Raw genomic sequence first — 18,183 nt, forward strand, 5'->3', positions numbered from 1 at the left:
TGCCCACAGTATGAGGAACTGAAGGAAATAGCCTACTTCCCCAAACAGAAACATCGTTGGAATGTGATGACAACTCAAGAAGAGGGGCTCCTCTTTTAGCTCGTTTTATTTTATTTTGTGTTTTTGTGGTTTTTTTTTTTTTTTTTTTTTTTTTTTTTTTTTTTTTTTGCAGATTTATAACTTTATTTGACAATTAGCAGTCAGTTCTTATCCCCATTAACTGTTTGTAGATTTTTGAAAGTGGTGACAGGTACATAGGTGACCAACATATAGAGTTTGTTTGGTGAATCTTCATCCTCACTATGTTTTTCTGGACAACCACACCAGGATATGAAATGGGACATTCCTTATCCTTTTGCCCAGGCAGCTTTGTTGAGTCTGGTGTCAATGTGCACATCTGGAGTTCCCATCTCCTTCATGGAAAATTTCTGGATCTCTTTGAGTGGCTGAAGGGCACGCTTCTTGAAACCCACTCCATGAATGTTCTTGTGCATGTTGATGGTGTATTCTTAGGTCACTACCTTCTTGATGGCAGAATAGCCCTTCTTCTTCTTGCCACCCTTCTCTGTGGGAGCCATTATTCTGGGCACATGTTGGAAAGAAAGACTGTGAGGTATTGTCCTGTTTTAGTTTTTAAATTACTGTTTGAAAATCAAGCAGATGTATTTTGAAAATAATATACCCACTCTGGGTCAGTTTTTTTAATGGAAATAATGGTCATCAGGATTCAAAAGACATTTTTTTTTCTGAAGAGGACATATGGAGGGCAAACAGGCAAATGAAAAGGTATACTCAACATCAATAATCATCAGGGAAATGCAAACTGAAGCCACATGAGATATCACCTTACACCTGTTAGGATGGCTACTGTGGCTACTCTCAAAACAAAATAAAACAAAACAAAACAGAAAACAAATGATGCTGAGTATGTGGAGAAATTAGAACCTTCGTGTACTGCTGGTGGGAATGCACATTGGTGCAGCCACTGTGGAAAACAGTATGGAGGTTCCTCAAAAGATTAAAAGTGGAACTACCATATGACCCAGGGATTCCACTTCTGGGCATATCGACAAAAGAACTGAAATCAGGGTCTCAGACAGATATTTATACACCACTATTAACAGAAGCATTTTTCACAATAGCAAAAATGTGGAAGCAACCCAAGTGTCCATGCAGAGATGAATGAGAACAAAATGTGGTTTATCTACACAATGGAATATTATTTACCTTAAAAAATAAGAAAATTCTGACACCTGCTACAACATGGTTGAACCTTGAGGACGCTATTCTCAGTGAAATAAGCCAGTCACAGAGTATGAACACTATATAATTCCACTTATATGAGGCACATAAAGTTGTCAAATCATAGAGACAGAAATTAGCATGATGGGTGCTGGGGGAGGGGTAAGTGAGCTAGTGTTTAATGGGGACAGAATATCAGTTTTGGAAGATGAGAAAGTCCTGGAGATGATGGTGGTGGTGCTACTGAACTGTACACACACAAAAAAGAATGGTTAGGATGGTAAATTTTGTTATGTGCATTTAATCACAGGAAAAGATTTGGCTTTGTGTGGTGGATACATGGTGCAATATATGGATCTTGTAACATAAAAAGCCACACCTGAAACTTATATGTTTAGGTTGACCAATGTCACCCAAATTAATTTAATAAACAAATAAAAATAAAAATAAAAAATAAAAAAGTAAAGCTGATTATATTGATACTGGTAGGAGATGTAAACATTGTGTCCATAGTGATTTTTACATTGGATGCTACATTTTAAAAAATGCAAAATAATGAAAGAAGGAACAGAATTCTTCACCATCCTCTACACAGTTAAAATGCATTACCTGGTAAGGTGGCTATTTTAAAAAGTAAGTCAATGTTGGTTCAGTATTGAGCAAAACGCTTCAGTGGTTTTTGTAAAATTGAAAGTAACACATTCCTAATCTAGTAAAAGTGAACATTCAAAAATGTCTCATTTTTTTTTCTGAAATTATGTACATAACCTGGGACAATGGCAAGCAACTTACCCAAGCATATTTTTATGGAAGTTCAGATATCCTGTCTCTCTGTTTTATACTAAAGCAGTACAAATGGCACACTTGCAGAGTTGGAATAGTGCCCATATCATCTCAGCATCAAATGCAATTGGATTCTGTTGAGCAGGAACCAGAAGGCTTGCATTATCCATAGAACAGTGCCAGCCAGTCACTCAGTTGAAACCACCTCTTAGCCAGTGATGGCGAATCTATGACACGCGTGTCAGCACTGACACGTGTAGCCATTTCTGATGACACGTGGCCGCTGAGGCGGCCGCATGCTGCTCCTGAGGATGAAACATTTGCGAAATAATGTTTTTTCCTCAAAGTGACACACTACCCGAGTTATGCTCAGTTTTTTGGCGAAGTTTGACACACCAAGCTCGAAAGGTTGCCCATCACTGTCTTAGGCACAGTAGGTGAAGCAGGCCATTTTTCCTTAAAGGGTAAAAGGAATGATGATTAGCCTTCTTTCTACCACTTGAGGCTTCAGAGTAAGCATCATCCACAGGAAGGTAAAAATTAATACAAACTTCTAATTTTGGCCCATATAGCTATTCTAAGACCATGTCCTAAGAAAAGTTACCAGTGGCAATAATTAAGGGCTTGTATTCCAGAGATACACTGTGTGATTTGGAAGAAATTCAGGTTTTTTTTGTTGTTGTTGTTTGTTTGTTTGTTTGTTTGTTTGTTTTTTATTTTGCAGTTTTATGGACAATGGCTGCCATGGTGCCAGGCTATGGAGGTACTTGGTGATACCAGCCCTAAAGCTGTTTATTTTTAGGATGCTGAGAGTGTACTTAATTTTTTTCACCAAATCCAAATTTACTTATTTCTAATTAAAGGGAATGTAGAAAGGGACATTTTGAATATAGTCATGCTACTTCTGGATTAACTAGCCTTCTATGGTCCACAATGGTCCTTCTACCTCTATAGGCCCAGGGACACTGCTTATCTCAGGGACTATCTTTTGAACAGTTAAAAAATGCACAAAACTATCTCTTATATCCAGGATGTGGATGGATTTTTGAGTTAAAGTAGCTTAGGGACCTTGGTAATTTCCCAGTGGCAAGGCATGACCTTTCCACTGAACTGCTTAAGAGGTATCTGCTTCCTTCTTCCCTTAGAGATAACCATGAAATGATATGGCTAAAGTTTAATTCTCTGACAATATCAATATGGCCCAAATAACTCATCACTGTCAGAGAGGCATGGACTTTGCACAGGGTGCAGGCATACACTAATACTTAATAAATATTTCTGGGGTTAAACTGAATTATATTTGTGGTAGTGGTGATAAATTTGCTCTGATCTAGCTACTTGTGGCCAAAGGCACTCAGCTGTGATATTTCTGGTCAAGGTTTAGGTATATACAGTAGCCAGGAAATGAAGCAAGTAAACTTAGCAAAACTAATGAGGCAGAGTGGGTAACTAAAAATTTCATGGGCTTTAGAGTAAGATATACCTGGATTTGAATCCTGGCTTTACTTCCTAGTTATGTAAACTTGAGCAAGTTTATTAACTTCCATAAGCTCCACTACTGCTTCTTCAAAGTGAGATTGTAATGATTACCTTATATAGTTGCTATTAGGATTATATTACATAATCCATAGTCATAAGTATTGTATTTGAGTATCAAACAAGCAATATTTGCCTCATGAGCTTAGTTACCCTAACCAAGTGAGTGAGGCATTGTTATCATCTTTTCAAGGACAGTGGAATGTCAAATCCAAAGCTGATAGTCACTGTGACATTAATCTGTTTAATCGGCCAATGAATGCTTTACTCTTTCAGAAGCCCCTGTTCTTTAAGTATTGAATCTCAGGTTATCTGATAGCCTCTGCCATTTCATACCCCAGATACTTGATCTATATCCATACTTTAAGCTCCAACTGATTACTCCTGTGTCCCATTCTTAAATGGGGCTCTTTTCCTTATAGTTTTATAATTTTATACCAAATTAAAATTATACCCTTATTATCCACCTCAAATAATAAGTTTTTTTAGAGAAGGGGGGCAGAGAGAGAGAGAGTAAGGGAGAGGTAAAGAGAGAGCTGAAGCATGGGGAGAGGAGGAGGGGGAGGAGAGGAGAAAAGAGAGATGTATTTAGAGAAAGAGAGAGAGTAGGATAGAAAGCCAAAGGGGGGAGAGAGAGAGAGAGAGAGAGAGAGAGAGAGAGAGAGAGAGAAAGAGAGAGAGAGAATTTTCAAAGCTCTGATAGTTGAAAAGTTTTCCCCTCGATTCATCATCTTTCAACAATAAATATAAATTTAAAAAATTCTGAGCTGATAGAAGTCTGAATTTACATTTAGAGGCACTATAAAAGTGGGTGTCATATTGTCAGAATGCAAAATGCAAAAGTTAGAAGCTGATAGAGACTTGCTGTTACATTTTAAATCAACACACATTAAAATTTTTAGAAGGTGTTAAAATCTGTAAATCAGTGCCTGGAGATGAAGAAAGAGAGAAAGAGAGAGAAAGAATCATTTGCATGAAGAATAAGTAGAAACTTCTTTATTTTATATAGGAGAAAGAATGACATTTCATAAACAACTTGGTAAACATAAAAACAAAGTGCTGTGGGATCAAGTGCAGGGGAGCCATTAGTTCCTTTGAGAGGTTCATAAATTTGTTGCAAGTTGAATCTGCAAACCCAAACATAAAGTGATGGCACTGAACACTATTTTTTTGTGTGTGTGCCAAATCCCCATAAAAGGCTTGTGAGCTGATGTCACGGTAAAGAGGACCTAATCAGGGATGCTTCTTGATTTCCTGGAATAAATGTGATGTTATGAAGAATAAACTTTTTTCTGTATTTGTTGGACTCAATCTAGGAGATGCAATCTTTTAGCACTCTGACTAACCTGGCCCACTGGCCCATGGGCATGATTATTGTGATTCACAATTTTCTTTAAAATAAAGGAGGAAGAAAAGTAAAGAAAATTTGAAAAGGAAAATAGAGGAGAAAGCAGATAGACCTAAAATAAGAAAAGGGGAAAAAGATGAGAAAGCAGGAGAAAAAGAAAAGAGAAAAATAATTGAATAGTGAAAAAAAGAAAAAAAATGAAAAGGAAAATAGAAAAGGAAAATTAGATATATGAATAAACCAACAGAGACTAGAATAATAAATCAATAAAGGAGATAAAGAAGATAAATTTAAAAAGGGAAAACAGAAAGAAAAGAGAAAAATTAACAAAGAAAAGAAGAAAAGGGAAGAAAAATATAAAAGAAAAGAAAATGAAGTGGCTTTTGTTTCAGCAGAGTTTAATGCCCCATGGGAGCTCCCTTTGGATCCTTCTCTTCTGTTCTATCTCCCAATATTGGGCTTCTTGTGAGGTACTTATGTTAGAAATAAGGCGAGCCCCCCAAGTCAGGGGTTCTGATAAAATACAAAACACTCGGGAGCCAGGCAGCAAGGCAAACATATTTACTTCTACATAGAAGGGTGCACACACATGATCTGGAAGCGCGTGCACCCAAGCAAGTGGGCTGCTTGTGTTTATAATCCCTGATACATGTGACCTGTCCTTTGCTCTTGATTGGAGCTCAGGTGCACAGTCTTTCACGATTGGCTAATTCAAAGGGAGGAGTTGGCCTTTGCTTTTTCAAGATGGCAGCCTCCAGGGGAGCTACAAGCCATGTGGCCAACATGGTGGCTGTCTAAACTGTTCTCTGACAGAAAAGATGACTTGTTTATTCTCATACTTAGATGCTAATCCTGTCAGTAACTCTCTTCCTTTGGCTTTCATCAACCTGCTTGAAGCTCCAAGCAATCCACCAATCCACCATTTTTGTCTGTCTTCACAGGACTTAGATGCAAGCAGGAGGGGCCAATCTGCCCTCTAAATTAGGATTGTTAGCAGCATGGGGCTGTGGATGAAAGGGGCCACATGCTAACCTGACAAGCTCAGGGAAGGCCTGCATGGTGGTCTTGTAAACTCAGAGACCTAAAGTAACCACAAAGGATGGTCTGAAATTAAACTTGAGCTAAAAGCAGTTATGGTGGGAAGTTATGCCCTAGGCCAGTATCTTCACTGACAAGGTCAACCTTTACTTTAATTGAGCCTATCTGTCTTTTTGCATCTATGATAACATACCCTTGAAATGTTTGAGTAACTTGTAACTTCCCTTTTTCCAGACCTCTTGGGACACAACCTAATGTGCTGGGCTCCAGAACTGATACCACAAATTTCTTCATTGTTATCATGTTAATTGTTGACTGTTGGCTATCCTACACCCATCTAAGTATGTGTCTATCATTTTACTTTTTATCCAATCCCAGAGGCACCCCTCTCCCCTGCCGGCTTTGCTTTCTCCTGCCTCTCTAATCCATTACCAATGGATTTTATGTAACCCACTTAAGTCTCCTCCTTTGATTGCAATGTATAAAAATAGATGAAAACCCTCCCTTCTTTGGAGCACTATCCCAAACTGTTGAGCTACTGCTTCCTGGCAATTGATAGTTCATCTCAAATAAACTTACAAAAATTCTTTACAGGTTTCAATTATTTTATGTTAACAGGGCCCAGGGCTGGGTCAGCAAACTTCCCCTGGTTCCCTGGGCTCTGCCACTGCCTGCCTTTGGCTGCTAGCCAGCTGTCAATCTTAATCACTCAAAAGTATGTTTCCGAAAGGGCTTTACGTGGGGTGGGTACTGTTTAGCTTTCAGGGAATGTGGTGGGTGTGTTTCCCTGTCCCAGAACTACTCCTTCACAAGTGGCCCAAAATATTACTCTGCCCTTGGCTGGACAGAGATCCTTGTATGGGGATTGCTGGGGTCTGCTGGAAACCTGGAGTTTTATTAGCTCTCCGGTGTGGGGAAAGTACCAGTCTGGTTCCCAGGATAGTGGAGTGGACAGCCCTTCCCCAGTCGTCACAGACACTCCTAAGACAGTTCAAACCAGTAGGCTTGGCCTTTGCTTTTGTTTCCTCTGAAAATATTTAAATACAGGGTGTGTCATGCAGGGCTACTGAGGGTGGGACAGGCTGCATCACCTGGGGCAGGGTTTTTTTCTTTTCCTACCCTGTGGCTACTGGGAGCAGCTAGTTCCTCTCAGGAAAAATGCCCCTTTTGGTTTGGGGAACTATGACCAAATACTTCTGGCTTCTGTTTTTCCACATCTCCCTGCAATGCTTCCCACCACAGCCTCTCCTGGAGTCCGTGTCTCCCTCCCTGCACCAAAGCCTTGGGTGAGTAGCTGCAAATGTAAACTCCTGTGCACTGGGTTGAAACACACACACACATACATACACACACACACACACACACACACCAAAAAAAAATGAAATTGTGGTTTTCTCTCTGACCGGTTTTGGTCTACCAGCTCCAGACTCCGCAATGGCCAGCAGCCTTGCCGCCTTTCACCACTGGATATTTTATTTTATTTTATTAAATTTCTTTATTGATTAAGGTGTCACATATTTGTCCTCATCCCCCCATTCCCATCCCACACCCCTCCCCACGGATGCCCCCACCCCCCTGTTGTCCTTAACCATTGCTTAGGCTCGTATGCATGCACACAAGTCCTTTGGTTGATCTCTCCCCCCTACCCCCACCATCCCTCTGAGGCCTGACAGTCCGATCGATGCCTCCTTGTTTCTGGGGCTGTTCTTGTTCATCAGTCTATGTTGTTCATCATTTCCCCTAGATGAGTGAGATCATGTGTTACTAGAAATATACTTATAAGAACCGAATGTGAGACGAGCAATAATAATTATGCTGACAGGCAAGTGAATCAGTCTGTAGTGAGTTTCTTTCTGGACGAACAGATCTTTTGAGACCCAATTTCAATGTCCACCAGTTCCTTATGTGTACATGTCAGCACTGACTTTTTAGTTCTGGATGGTGGACAAATGGTGACAATGCAGGTCCGACTCCCTCTGGTTTGGTCTCGCCTGGACCCAGGTTCATGGCCTCTCCCAGACTCAGGGGCGCACGGCCTCACCCGGACCCGGGATCCAGCCTCACCCGGACCCAGGGGCGCGTGGCCTCACCCGAACCCAGGGGCGCGTGGCCTCACCCGGACCCAGGGGCACACAGCCTCACCCGGTCCCAGGGGCGTGCGGCCTCACCCGAATCCAGGGGTGCCTGGCCTCCCCCAGACCCAGGGGCGCATGGCCTCACCCGGGCCCAGGACCCAGCCTCACCCAGACCCAGGGGCGCGTGGCCTCTCCCGAACCCAGGGTGCACGGCCTCACCTGGGCCTGGGACCCAGCGTCACCCGGACCCAGGGGCGCGGCCTCACCCAGACCCGGGATCCAGCTTCACCCAGGCCCAGGGGCGCGTGGCCTCACACGGATCCAGGGGCACGCGGCCTCACCAGATCCCAGGGGCGCATGGCCTCGCCCGGACCCGGGGGCGCACGGCCTCACCCAGACCCCGGGGTGTGAGGCCTCACCCGGGCCCAGGACCCAGCCTCACCCGGACCCAGGGGCACGTGGCCTCTCCTGGATCCAGGGGTGCACTGCCTCACCCGGACCCGGGACTCAGCCTCACCCTGACCCGGGTCCCAGCCTCGCCCGGACCCAGGGGCGCGCGGCCTCACCCGGACCCGGGACCCAGCGGGGCTTCGTCTTCTTGATCCCAATTCCTGTCGGTCAATTCCCTCTCAGCAATTCCTTCTGCCATTTTCTCAAAGCTCCGGGGCGTCTGCTGCGGAATTCGTTGGGCGGCTAGCTCGGCGAAGCTCTGGTGCGCCCGGTGCGCGGCGGCGGGCTGGTCCTAGGTCGCTGCGACGGCGCTCAGGTCTGCAGCGGTGGCTGCTCGCCGGGCGTGCACACCTGGCCGCTTCCAGGGCACTGAGATTATCGAAGGACTTGGAGGTCAGCAAGCGCAGAGTCTCCCACCCCATGTCTCCCATGGGCTCGTCTGTCCATGCTCGGCAGCGAGTGGAGCCGTCCCCTCAGCCAGAGAGCGTCGGGGAAAATGCGCTGAGCACATTCCAGGCCGCCATTGTGTCACCAGAGCTGTAGTTCTTAAAGTGTGATCTTTGGCTCACCGGCATCAGCATCATCCCGCGTACCCCTCTCTTTTATTCTAGTTGTAGAGCATCTGCTCAGCCAGCCCTCTGGTGGTTCTGGATGGTGTCTGCTCTGTTTTCCAGTTGTAGTTTCAAAATTGTTGTGGTAGGCAACAATCAGGCATCCACCCTATGCCTCCATCTTGGTCCTCCTTTGTGTAGTTAAGTCTTGATTGGTGTTGGTGTCACTGGGAGGAATTGTCCTCCAGGTCAATTGGCTGTGAGGAGCCGCTGTATCCATAAAGGAAGAATTGCTGTGCAAGAGAAGCGTTTATGGGCTGGGACTTGTTCCAGTAGGTCTTTGGCGCTCACTGAGTCTGCCTCTTGAATGTGTCCCTTATGTGAGTGGTTGAAATCTGGTATCGTCTCACACCAACCACTAGATGCCCTCGTTTCTGGGTCTCCAATGGGGTGCAGGTCAGCTACTGTCTGAGGCCACTCAGCAGGAGTTACAGCAAAAACTGCAGATTTCTCCTCTTTGTTTGAGTGGTTTTGGAGCAGTCTGACTGGAACTGCAGTTTATTTGGTTAAGCTGCCACAGGGCAGGCCATTTATATGCAAAAGCTGCTGTTTGGAGCCTGGGCAGGTTTGTAGAATGTGCGGGGTGGGTCCCAGGGCAGGGCGGGTCTCAGGGCGGGGCGGGGGTCTCAGGGCGTCACTAGGCTAGGGCGTGGCAAACAGCAATAGCTGCAAGTCTGCCTTTTCTGCCTTTCCACGTTTCCAAGTCCCAGTGTCCCGTGCTCCAGCGCAGTGAACACTGATTGCTGGGCGCACCTCTGCAAGAAAGTCACTTTCACTTTCCGATACGATGGCCAAGAGTCCAGCTTCTCCCCGTAGGTGTCTGGGTCTCCCGCGCGTCCCCAGAAACTGGATTTCAGAGTGATCCGGAGTTTATCTCCCTTCGGGTTGGAAAAAAAGCCGTACGTCCCGTCACCCGTCACCTGTCACCAGCCCGATTCACACGCCTCTGTAACTCAGCCCTTCCGCGTTTGTTCTTTCTTTTTCCTTCTTAGTTGTAAATCTACCATTCAGCCAGCTTTCCCGTGGTTCTGGGTGGTAGACGCTTTGTCTTTTAGTTGTATTTTTGAAATTGTTGTGCGCGGTGCAGATTATTTGTTTACCTTTGCCACCATCTTGGTTCTCCTCACCACTGGATATTTTGTGGTCAGCTGGTCTCGGCTCTGGTGCTCCTGGCTGTGGAGCCCAGCCTGGGTTCCAGGCCTCTATCTTCTGAGGGAACAAACCCTCCCATAGCCGGGAGCTCCCTCCTCGCTCTCAGCTTGCAGCCCCTGGAAGCTGGCTCAGCTCCTTTTGTGACCTTGCCATTCCTACTGGTCTCCAGGTGTTTTCTGTTCTTCCCTGATACATAAGTCTCCTCCTCAGCTGGACCTCTGTTGGTAATTCCAGGTGAATGTTCTCCAATTTAGTTGTATTTCCAGTCTGGCCCTGGGAGGAGGTGCACGACAGGTCTGCCTATTTGGATGCCTTTTTTTTCTCTCTTTCTTACCTATTTTTAATTACCTATTATGTTACAGCATTGTACTAGATGCTGTATATACAGTGATGAATAAAAAAAGTGTCCCCTGCCCTTATGCTGTAAAGTCTCATAGTGATATAGATGTTAAATAAGCAATTATGCAAATACATTTATAGTAACAAATTCTGAGGTGATCTAATTTAAATTAAATGTTATGAAAATCTCTGAATAAGAAATATTTAAGCTGAGTCTTAAAGAATAAGTAGAAGTTAGTTAGAAATAATTTTGTTTTAGGTGGTAGTTAATAAAGCATCTTTGAGGACTAATTATAATGGTAGTAGAGAGGTGGGAAGAGATGGAAAACAGAGCACTTGGCCAGGATCTGGTCTTTGTTCGAATGAGGGCTACTTTCCATTACAATTAATGGGAAGCGAAGAAGTTGAACAGAGGTGCAAGATGGGGTAATGCCTATTTGAGTGCTATTTCTATATGAGGTCTGAGGCAAGATCATTTTCCAGAGACATTAGTAGTGGGGCAGGTGAGTTTTGTAAGTTAAATGGAAGAAAAAATATAAAAAACTAGTCCTTGTAAAAAAAAAAAAGAAAGAGCAAACTTGTTAGTTGCAGTCAGAGATCACTAGAGTGTTAGGCTTTATACAATGTTGTCTTTTACGGGTGGTGTAAAAGAGGAAAGAAAAGAGCAATGATAGCATTTTAAAAAGTCTGATAGTAATGCTGAAGCATCAGATATATTATGAATAGGGAGAATGTGAAGTAGGAGGCAAGTGAGAAATAAAAAATGAAGAGGTCAATGGAGACCTTAATGAAAAAAAGACCTGTTTCAGCAAAGCTACATGAGCAAGCGAATTGGAAAAACAAGATGTGCTGGATAGTGGGATGTCTAAATTAGTGATTTCAAGGATACAGATTCTTTTTTTTAAAATATATTTTATTGATTTTTTACAGAGAAAGGGAGAGGGATAGAGAGCTAGAAACATCGATGAGAGAGGAACATCGATCAGCTGCCTCCTGCACACCCCTCACAGGGGATGTGCCCGCAACCAAGGTACATGCCCTTGACCGGAATCGAACCCGGGACCTTTCAGTCTGCAGGCCGACGCTCTATCCACTGAGCCAAACCAGTTTCGGCAAGGATACAGATTCTTATGACATGGAGGTAGATCTAAAATGTGACTGGGAATGGATGGCTGAGATAGAGGAGAGTATGTTTCTGTTCTCTAGCAAAGGAAAAGTAGGAGTCCCAAAATTGCCCCTTTATGAGTGGTGAAAAATCCCCTTGGTAATTTTCATTTTCCTTACCAGTGATTTTTAATTTTTTTTTTTTTTATTGAGAGAAGAGAGCAGAGGAGAGGAGAGATAGATTTGTTGTTCCACTTATTTATGTATTCATTGGTTGATTCTTGTAAGTACCCTGACCAGGGATTGAACCTGCAACCTTGGTGTACTGGGACAACACTCTAACCATCCAAACTACCTGTATGGCCAGGGCCTTTGCCAGTGTGATTTTACATTTGCTTTAAGGAAGTGACAACAAGTACTTTTGCACCGAGGTGCCTGGAATAGGTGCTTTCTGAAGGAAACTTCAGATTATGCAGAAGATTCCCCAATTTATAATTTTCTATGAGAACCTGAACATGATTTCCTACTTTGAGTCCTTTGAAACCTGTGTTCCAAATCTTTCTGTCCCTTCATGACTTCTTGCGTTTTTAAAAAGAAAAGTTTTTCTTGAGAAGGAGAGGAAGAGAAAGAGAGAGAGAAACACATTGATGTGAGAGAGAAACATAGATCGGTTGCCTCCTGTATACAACCTGACTAAGACTGAACCCACACCCTGGGCATATGACCTGACCATGAATTGAACCTGTGATCCTTCGATGCATGGGATGATGCTAAACCAATTCAGCCACACTGACCAGGGCTCTTCTTGCTCTTTTGTTCCAAAAATTGGCCCATTTTAAAACTCTTGAAAATGAAAGCAAAAATCCCTGTTATTTAAAAAAATCTATCACAGCATGTAAAATTTCAGTATGAAAATAATCCTGTAGAATTTCCAGGTATTCATTTTTTATACATTTTATTTTATTTTTTAAGTTTTTATTGAATTTATTGGGGTATCATTGGTTAATAAAATAGTGTAGGCATTCATTTTCTTCCTTTGCTTAGCATAAACCAAACCCACTGCAGAATGGTTGGTGGCGTTCTGGCAACAAAGTATGGGATTAGGTATTCAGAGACATTTTTCTGAGCTAGCAAAGCAAGATAGGGAACTTGAACTCTTCCTGAAATCTTGTTTCTCAAGTCCACAAATGCCAATGCCCTGAACTACCATTTCCTTATTTTAGTAATTTTCCCTTGAGGCTGAAACTTGTTTCCCCAGCTGAGGCTACTAGTATAATAAATCTCTTCTCCACTTCTTGCTGATAATAGCCTTAAAAGAAGATGGCTGCAGGGTTCTGAGTGGATAATGCCGCATGCCTTAACTTCAGTACACTCCAACTCATGTCTCTAGCCCAATCTACTTTCTTCCCTCATGAGTCTGCCCACATACACAATTTTCCTCTAGTCTTACAGAGCCTAAGAAATGCCTTCATTATTTTTCTACTAGTCCAGGTAATTACCTTTAATAATAACATCTCTGATCTTACTGATGTTGAATGTTCCCCTACTACATTTATGTACACAGTTGACACTTTAAACCATTTGTTCCTTCAATACCCAGTTTGTTTTTATGTCAAACCAATTTCTCTATCTCAGCTGGAATCTTCTCAAGTGCAAGATCTATGTTGTCTACATTTTGAATCCCTTATGCAATACAAACTGCAGGCAAACTGAATAGGAACTTTGTTATCTCACTTTCCTATAAATATGCCCTCTGCTTTAAGGAGATAGAATCAAGTAATTAGAAAACTAGTTCACATTAGGGATTTAGGCAACTTTACAAATATGAAACTCTCCATAGTCTGTTTTAAGCTCCATTCACAATTAGCCCAATTTGATACCATGTTACTTTCCCTTTGTATGCTGATCAATAGTAGTTAATAGAGAATGTAGTGAAGTTCCACCTTGGGAACCTAACTCTTAACTTTGGTTTTGTTACTGACCCTTCATTATACTAATTTGTGCTATCCAGTTATACTAGTTTGGGGCTTAAAAATATAAAGGAAGCTCTGGACTTCATGAAGCAGAAGTTAGAAAATTCTATGGCTACACACAACAGCCCTATTTTGCTCTCTTGCAACTCTTTGAAGACTATTATAATGCATACTAGTGGCCTGGTGCACGGATTCATGCACATTGAACGGAAAATAATATATATTATTTTAATATTGCTACTTGCCCTTTCTATGTAATGAGGACTGGTTGCCGTCTGCACGGTGATCAGCAGGGAAATCAGACCTGCTCACACCTGCCTTGGCCTGGCTCCACCTGCTCACCTGCTCCACCATCCTGCCATGGTCCCACTCTCATTGGGGCCCATTGGGGCCAGTAGCGCCTCCACTGCTGCCCGCTGCCAGCACTGCGTCACCAATGCTGGCCATGTTCTGCATCACCCCTGTTGGTCAATGCACATCATAGTGAGTGGTCGAACTCCTGATCGAGGGACAATTTGCATATTAGGCTTTTATTATATAGGATAGTAAGTAATGCCATCAGTTTTATGCTTGTCTAGAGGACAGAGACTGTTGTCCTCACCTATATGTTCCCTACAGATCACCTAGAATCCTATCTAATAAAAGAGTAATATGCAAATTGACCATCACTCCAACACAAGATGGCCAGCAGGGGAGAGCAGTTGGGAGGGACCAGGCCTGCAGGGGAGGGCAGTTAGGGGGGACCAGGCCTGCAGGGGAGGGCAGTTAGGGGTGACCAGGCCTTCAGGGGAGGGCAGTTAGTGGCAAACAGGCTGGCAGGGGAGCAGTTAGACATCAATAAGGCTGGCAGGGGAGTGCTTAGGGGGTGATCAGGCTGGCAGACAGAAGCTGTTAGGGGCAATCAGGAAGGCAGGCAGGCGAGCAGTTGGGAGCCAGCAGTCCTGGATTGTGAGAGGGATGTCCAACTGCCCGTTTAGGCCCGATCCTACCAGGACATCCCTTGAGGGGTCCCAGATTGGAGAGGGTGCAGGCTGGGCTGAGGGACACCTCCCTCCCCCCACCCCCCCGTGCACAAATTTTGTGCACCGGGCCTCTATTGGGTTAATAAACTCAACTCACATAAACAAATATTTATTGAGTACCTACTAGAAGCAAGGTATAGTTTTAAGGCTTTGGATACAAGAGAAGCAAGATGGTTGCCCTTACGAAGCTCACAGTCTCATAAGGGAAATAGGTAAGCAATCACAATGCACTATGGTAAGTACTTTGATAAGGAAAAGCATAGAAGACAGCCACTTGATCTAGATAAGGAGAGGCAGTGGGTCACAGAAATCTTTCAGGAATAAATTTTATAAAGTCAACGAATCTATACCAACCTAATTCAGGCTCCACCAGTAAAATTGTGTGACCTTAGGAAGTTATGTAACCTCTCTATGCGTCAGTTTTCTTATTTGTAAAACTAGGCCAATGCCATCGATAGATAAATCAAGTGAAAGAAGGAATATAAAAGTGCTTTGAAAAGTAAATGCTAATTTATTTGCTGTTATTATTAAAGGTAATTTCCTGGACTTGTAGAAAAATAATGAAGGCATTTCTTAGGCTCTGTCATCCAATATTTATGGATTCAAGGCCTGATTCTGACATATGTGACTTTGGGCAAGTTACTTAATCTCTCTAAGCCTCATTTTCATCTATATTATAAAAGGTCCATGGCCCTAACGCCATAATGACTGGTCACCAGGAGGTGCATGGAGCACCTCTCAGGCCCTCCACCTCCCCCACCGCTGGGGCACCAGCAGTGTCAGCAGGGCATCGTGGGGTGCTGGCACAGTCAGCGGAGCATCGTGGGGCACTGGCAGCATCGGTGGAGTGTCACGGGGTGCTGGCAGTGTTTGTAGAGTGTCACAGGGTGCTGGCAGCATCCGTGGAGCATGCAAGGCATTGCTGGGTGGCGGACATGGCCCTAATGGCAGGCTAGGCCTAGGGGACCCTACATGCACACAATTTAATCATGCACTGGGCCTCTAGTTATTTATATAATAGGGACCTTGTAGGATTGTTGTGAAGATTAAGAGAGAAAAATGAGCATAAGTTACCACATATTAATTATTCAATGACTGTTGGATAATATTTATGATGATGATGCTTATGATGATGATATTGATAATGACATAAAGTGATAACTATAGTGTTTGGCACACAGAAGGTATTATAATTATTAATATTAGTGAGAAGGGCTCCTGGACATTAGTTTGGAAGTTTTATTCTGTCTGTGGCCAGAGGCTGCATCCATAACGCAATCTGTCCATCATTTATTACTTTCTTGTAGCAAACAAGAAGACAGGGATCCTCTAAAGCTCTGCCCTCTATTATTCTCTTACTAGAAGCCTGGTGCATGAATTTGTGCACAGGTGGGGTCCCTCTGGGTGGCCTGCAGGGATTGGGCTGAAACCCGCAGTCCAACGTCATCTGCAGCTCCTACCTGCCTCTCCCACTCATCTCGGCCCCACTGTGCCTGCCGCGGGCTCATGCCCAATCAATCCCGTTCGGGAGAGTCTCGCACTGCCGCAGCAGTCACAAGCCATGAGCCCTGCATCTGGTGCCCTCCAAGGGGAGTGGTCTGGGGGACCAGGCTGAAACTGGCTCTCTGACATCCCCTGAGGGGTCCCTGATTATGAGAGGGCACAGGCCAGGCTGAGGGACCCCAGTGGTGCACTGGGCCAGGGAGGGACCACAGGAGGGCTCCAAGGGATGTCCATCTCTCTCAGTCCTGACTGGCCGGACCCCAGCAGCAAGCTAACCTACTGGTTGGAGCATGTGTCCCCTGGTGGTCAATGCACATCATAGCGACTGGTCGACCAGTTGACTGTCTGCCCCCTGGTGGTCAGTGCACGTCATAGTGAGCAGTTGAGCAGCTTTAGCATATCATTAACATATTACGCTTTTATTGTTTGTTCGGTTGTTCTGCCATTTGGTCTATTTGCATATTACCCATTTATTATATAGGATTATACCTGCTAAGCAATTACCAATGCTCTCCTATCTTCCATCATCATTTTTATGTGTATTAGTCATACATTTTCATCTTTAACGCCTACAACAGTTCTCACTTTTCCATGATTTTGCTTTTCAGGGTTTCAGTTACTCATGATCAATCATGATCTAAAAATATTAAATAGAAAATTCCAGAAATAAATAATTAAGTTTTAAGTTGCACACCATTCTCTGTAGCATGATGAAATCTTGTGTTGTCCCAATCTGTCCTGACTGAGATATAAGTCATTCCTCTGTCCAACATATCTATGTTCTATATGCTACCTGCATGTTAGTCATTTAGTAGCCATCTTGGTTACCAGAGAGCGAGAGAGAGTACATTCACATAAGTTGTATTTTAGTATATTTCTATGATTCTTCTATTTTATTATTTACTAGGGAACCGTTGCAAGAATATTCCTGTAAGACTTCTGGCGGGCTTCCCACCCACCACGGCCACCTCTCCTGCCCCCCCCACCTCTCCCGCTGTGGTGGGCGGGGCAGGGTGGGATGGGCGGAACGGGCTGGGCGCCCCCCCACTTGTCCCACCCACCTAACCCAGCCCGAGGCCACCTCCACGGCCGCACGGGGGATACAGCCGCTACCGCTGTATGCCTCGCCCTGCACTCCCGACCCTCCGTGCCCACTGACGCATCTGCCTCTGTGACCGCGTGCTGCCACCACCTCTGAGCACCCCAACCCGCTGTGTATGCTGCCACCGCCTCCTCGGCCTTGCACGCTTCTGCTGCACTCCCCACCCCGCCCTGCCCGCCCCGCCCTGCCCGCAGCCAACACTGCCTCCAAGGCTGTCTCGGCCTCGCACACCGCCTGCCACTCCCCACCCGCCACCTCCCCTGCATGCCCCACCCACCACCACTGCCACCACCGCTGCCACCGCCGCCACCGCTGCAGTTGCACGCAGTCGCCGCCACGCACACTGTCCGCTACCACCTCCGAGGCCACCGCGGCCTCGCACACCACCCGCCACACCCCACCCACTGCCACCATGGCCACGTGCTCCACAGCCATGCTGGTGCCTGCCCGCACAGCCACCTTGCTTTCTGCTTTCTTCACTCCTCCCTCCCTCAGCATATGCAAATTAACCACCATCTTGTTCGCTCTGATTGGCTGTGGGCGTAGCGAAGGTACGGTCAATTTGCATATAACTCTTTTATTAGTGTAGATTGTTGTTAGTCTCTTATTATGACTAATTGATAAATTAAACTTTATCATAGGTATGTAAGTATAGGAAAAAGAAACATAGGATATATAGGGTTTTGTACTGTGTGCAGTCAGACATCCACTGAGGGTCTTGGAATGTATCCCCCACTAATAAGGGGGGCTGCTGTATTTCTCTGCCTGTGTCAGTGGTTCCCAAAAGTTGGTGTTCATTAGAGATCTTATAAAACTCTCAGTGTCAAGGTTGAATACAATACTAATCCTATCTAATAAAAGAGTAATATGTAAATTGACCATACCTCTGCTACACCCACAAGCCA

The 18,183-nt window shown here is 44.5% G+C and overlaps 1 pseudogene; it reads right to left on the minus strand.

The window, feature by feature from the left end:
• Positions 1-200: 200 nt before the first annotated feature.
• On the minus strand, positions 201-578 carry LOC114227940 (60S ribosomal protein L31-like; annotated as a pseudogene).
• Positions 579-18,183: the final 17,605 nt, after the last annotated feature.

Source organism: Eptesicus fuscus, chromosome 1, assembly GCF_027574615.1.
Source record: "Eptesicus fuscus isolate TK198812 chromosome 1, DD_ASM_mEF_20220401, whole genome shotgun sequence".
Lineage (NCBI taxonomy): Eukaryota > Metazoa > Chordata > Mammalia > Chiroptera > Vespertilionidae > Eptesicus > Eptesicus fuscus.